The sequence below is a fragment of the Curcuma longa genome, chromosome 4 (genome assembly GCF_044706935.1).
Source record: "Curcuma longa cultivar G26 ecotype Majalengka, Jawa Barat chromosome 4, ITB_CL_G26_1.1, whole genome shotgun sequence".
In the NCBI taxonomy this organism is placed as follows: domain Eukaryota; kingdom Viridiplantae; phylum Streptophyta; class Magnoliopsida; order Zingiberales; family Zingiberaceae; genus Curcuma; species Curcuma longa.
In genome coordinates, this window is record NC_133864.1 from 22,442,994 (window position 1) to 22,447,624 (window position 4,631).

A 4,631-nucleotide genomic window follows, 5' to 3' on the forward strand; every position below is an offset into this window, starting at 1 on the left:
TGGTTCTTCTAGAAATAAACTCTCTTTCTAGAAAAATGTCAGTTCTAGCGACAAACAATTTGCCTTGTGTGGGAATATAAAAGTAATATCCTTTCGTTTCCTTGGGATATCTTACAAAATAGCACTTATCTGATTTAGAACCTAGCTTGTCTGAGACTTGACGTCGAACGTAAGCCTTACAACCCCAAATCTTCATAAAAGATATTTTGAGACTCTTCCCAGTCCATATCGTATATGGTGTCTTTATGACGTCTTTAGATGAAATGCGGTTAAGTGTGAAGAGAGTCGTCTCTAGAGCGAACCCTCAAAAGGAAGTAGGTAGATCAGTTTGACTCATCATCAATCGTACCATATCTAATAAAGTACGATTTCTCCGCTCGGATACACTATTCCATTGTGGTATTCTAGGTGGAGTGAGTTGGGATATGATCCCACACTCAGCTAGATGGCCACAAAACTCTTGACTAAGGTATTCACCACCTCGATTTGATCAAAGTATCTTAATACTCTTGTCAAGTTGATTTTGTATTTCATTCTTGAATTCTTTGAACTTTTCAAAGGATTCTGACTTGTGTTTCATAAGATACACATAGCCATATCTACTGATATCATCAGTAAATGTTATGAAATATTGATAGCCTCCTCTAGCAGTTGTTGGCGTTCTGGATCTCCGTCCTATGATCCGGATTCTATCCGCTTCGAAAAGCATAGAACCCCATAGGACAAAAATTTCTATCTCACCTAGATCAATTGATAAAGTGTACAAAAGACCAAGTCAATTGATCCTTCAGGATCGCCGATTCCTAAATTATTATCTACGGTTTATAAACTAGTTCTAGTAAAATTAAAAACTGCGGAAATAAAATTTTACCTGAACCTTTTAAATGACCTCGCTACCTTCCGCTGTATTCCTTTCTTCTTCCTGGACGTTGGGTGGACAACGATCTTCCAGAAATAACACTACTAGAAAATTGCTGTTTAGCGGCGGTTATTTAGCGGCGGTTTGAAAAACTGCCGCTATTTTCTGTGTTTTTCGGCGGTTTATATTAACCGCCGAAAAATAAATTATTTAGCGGCGGTTAAATTTAATTTGCGGCAGTTTGATAATTGGCGGCGGTTTGAAATTTGATTCGCGACGGTTTTAAAATTTTTGATGGAATTTTTGTTTGTGATGGTTTTAGTTCAAGTAGCGCGGCGATTTCTCTTCTCACGGTAACTTAAGCGATTATGTCATCCCGTGGCAAAAGCTTTTCTTTCCAAAGCTACCGCGATTTTCATTTTCCAAACCCTAAGCGCCTCTGCCTCCGTCCTCTACCTCCGTCCTCGAAGCCCCGCCTCCGTCCGTGATTTCTCAACCTTCGGGCGGCGTCACCCACCAAGCGTCTCTACCTCCGTCCTCTAAGCCCCGCCTCCGTCCGCGATTTTCATTTTCCAAACCCTAAGCGCCTCTGCCTCCGTCCTCTGCCTCCGTCCTCGAAGCCCCGCCTCCGTCCGCGATTTCTCAACCTTCGGGCGGCGTCACCCACCAAGCGTCTCTACCTCCGTCCTCTAAGCCCCGCCTCCGTCCGCGATTTCTCAACCATCGGGCGGCATCACCCACCAAGCGTCTCTGCCTCCGTCCTCGAAGCCCCGTCGCCTTCGTCCACGATTTCTCTTCAAGACCGACAATTACGCATCATTGAATATAGAAAGAAAAAGCCCTGCCTCCATCCTTGAAGCCGGCCAAATTTCGCAGAGGAAAGCAGAAGAAGAAGGTAGGTGCATGATTCCTAGGTTAAAGCTAAGGTCTTTGTTGTATTTATTTGTGCCTTTTTTTGTTTTCTTCTTAATTTGTATTGTGATGTTGTTCAACTGAATTGGTGTTGGGCTTGCAAAAGTGGAGCAAGGGAAAGCAGAAGGAGAAGGTGAACAACACTGTTCTCTAATTTATAAGGTTCTCTGATTTCGATGCTATACCATACTTCGCCTCTGGTTTGAAAGGGGTGGCCAGCTGGTAATGAAGTTCTTTTCATGTGCAATATTCAGCTGCAGTATCTGTCTCTTGCTATTTTTTTTATGCTTAAAGTATGATTACTGCAAGCTGAGGCAGTTGTGAGTAAAATATTGAAATTTACTGTTTCTGGAGTTTTTATAGTGAAGATTTCCATTCAGTTTATATTACTGAATTAAAATGCAACACCAAAATTCTCTTTGGGCACAATATCCTGTGATGCATTGATCACATATATGATACACACAAATTCACGTATTTAGCAACTTTTTTCAAGAGTCCATAGTTTTCATTGCTAACTTTGCTGATCTGGTCTTCAGGAGTATGCCAACATCTGTTGCCCTTGATGTAGTGGCAAAGAATTTGAAACTCAGATTTTTTGAGGTGGGTATTTCACAGAAATCAATGTTTTTAATTTCACTAAAAGAGTTAAAACATAAGCTGGCATATTTCAGGTACCTACTGGATGGAAATTTTTTGGCAACTTGATGGATGCTGGAATGTGTTCAATTTGTGGTGAAGAGAGCTTTGGGACAGGTTTGTTAAATTATTTTATTCCCTCTATGCATTTTGGTTGTAAAATGTAGGCTGTCTTTCCATTAATCTTGTAATAAAAACTGCTAGCTAACTTTCAAACATAACATATTGTTATAACGGACAATTATAACATAATGTAGGCTATAATTGTTAAACTTGGATTATTGCTACTTGTTATTTTCTCTGCGGCATTCAGATATCACGCTATTCACTATAATTGTTTTCTTGAATGCAAACCTAATGACATTTTATTTTTCCATGGACCTATGCCTAGATCTTGGTATTGTCTAAGTTATATATTCTTTCTTCCTTTCTGAAATTTTAATTGGAAGTTTCAGAGTCAGAAGGATATTTAGGAATCAACCCTCATACTCTATTTTAAATTTGCTGCTATCTTATTTGTTCTTCTCTGTTTTTCAAAAGCCATTTTCAGACGTAACTGGAATGTGGTTTAGTATAGTAGTACTGGTTATGAATAGTTTATTTTGGACGGTTCTAAAGGTAGCAATCAAGTGCGCTTAATTTTGTTAAGCATGTATTTCTTGTTTTGTTTAGGGTAATAAAGGAGATAAGATCAGATGTTTCAGATGCTGCTCAAGCTGATGAGTTTGAATACAAGATCCTGTTGATGGCTCCATCTCAAAACATCAAGGCATCCGATTCCTCTTTGCGATCACGTCTGCTATGCTAAAACACTTACTTCCCTTCATGAATTTGTTAGTTATATGAGTTTTTATATTCTGACCCAGACCTTAAAGAGCTCCTGGCATAAAATTTTCTCACTTATAATTTTACTAAATTTCATCATTTTGTTGTATGGCACAATTAAAATTGAAACTGTCCTGAAAACCACAGATTGCTCTTTCATTTATCCTCTGCATGGTGTTACAGCAATGTAACACTTGACTCGAGATATATTTTTAATTTGGTATATACTTCTTTCATTGGACCAGTATTTGTCAAGTTTTAGGTTCTTAGATGTTACTGATACCTACTTTATATTGAACTCCACGTTTATAAACCTCATGTGCTTGTGGAGTGTAGCAATCTGAATGTTTATTTGAATGAAATATCCATCAGAATATTTAACAATGAAACTTTCTGAGCTTTCAAGTATTCTGAGCTTTCAAGTAGCTTCTCTACATATAGGATGCATTTGTATATATGTTAACATTTGTTGTTGAACTTGCTTTGATTCAATAAACATAACATTCTTATGTATTATTTGAATGTCATCTGTAAATAAAACCTTATTACTGCTGCTGTTGATTTTCTAAATCTCATATTTGAATGCACTCCGTTATGGGCTGAAAAAAATATTTTTCGGAGGATTCTTCATTTGTAGTGATAAAGACACTCCGATAAAGACACTGCAGCTGCAGTGATAATTGGAACTGACACAAATGGATACGATTATTAAGTGTCAAGGCCTTTTTGGAAACTTTGGAGACATGGTAACTTCTTTTATTTATATCGAGGCACATGCTTTGTTTGGCTTGCTTGATTTTTGCACAATTTAGTGTATATCTTTTCTAGTCTGCTTACATTTCCTTTTTTGTTGATTGATTAGGTTGTCAACATGGAATGGGGAAATGCCTTGCTGTTGTTTCTTGGAGCAGCTGCGAGATGACCAAATATCTAACTGATTCCCAGCATTTCTACTTGATTTCCAGCAGTTGTCCAACATCTTTTGTTTTCTTTCCTTGTCTCCTATTTTCTTAAGCATCTTCTAGTTATCTGGATGTTGTTGTTGTTGTTGACAGTATCATAGAATTATAAAATACTTTGACAATTTAAATGTTGAATATAATTTTATCATACAATTGTAAAATGTTGAGTACAATTTGGATGTTGTTTGTTGTTGTTTTTCTTTAACAATCGAAATAAATCAGTAATAATTTTAAATCGTTATTAACGTAATTTACAACGCTTTTAAATGGTTTCTCAGCGATTTCAAAGTTTCCAGAAAATCGACAAACGACATCTTGAAATCGTCAAGAAATGATTTTCTGGCAGTTTTACAAACTGCCGGGAAATCATTTACCGGCGGTTTTGGAAAATCGCCGGGAAATCATTCTACCGGCGGTTTTGTAAAACCGCCGGG

The 4,631-nt window shown here is 37.5% G+C and overlaps 1 long non-coding RNA gene across 2 annotated transcripts; it reads left to right on the forward strand.

Moving 5' to 3' along the window:
• Positions 1-1,254: 1,254 nt before the first annotated feature.
• LOC141828012 (uncharacterized) lies at positions 1,255-4,370 on the forward strand. 2 transcript variants are annotated; one of them, XR_012601733.1, is made up of 7 exons: positions 1,255-1,754; positions 1,878-1,993; positions 2,311-2,374; positions 2,446-2,527; positions 3,083-3,179; positions 3,873-3,981; positions 4,098-4,370. It is a non-coding gene; the product is annotated as an uncharacterized LOC141828012 (long non-coding RNA). The 2 variants fall into 2 exon arrangements; XR_012601732.1 differs by having other exon boundaries at positions 3,083-3,981.
• The last annotated feature ends 261 nt before the right edge of the window (positions 4,371-4,631 follow it).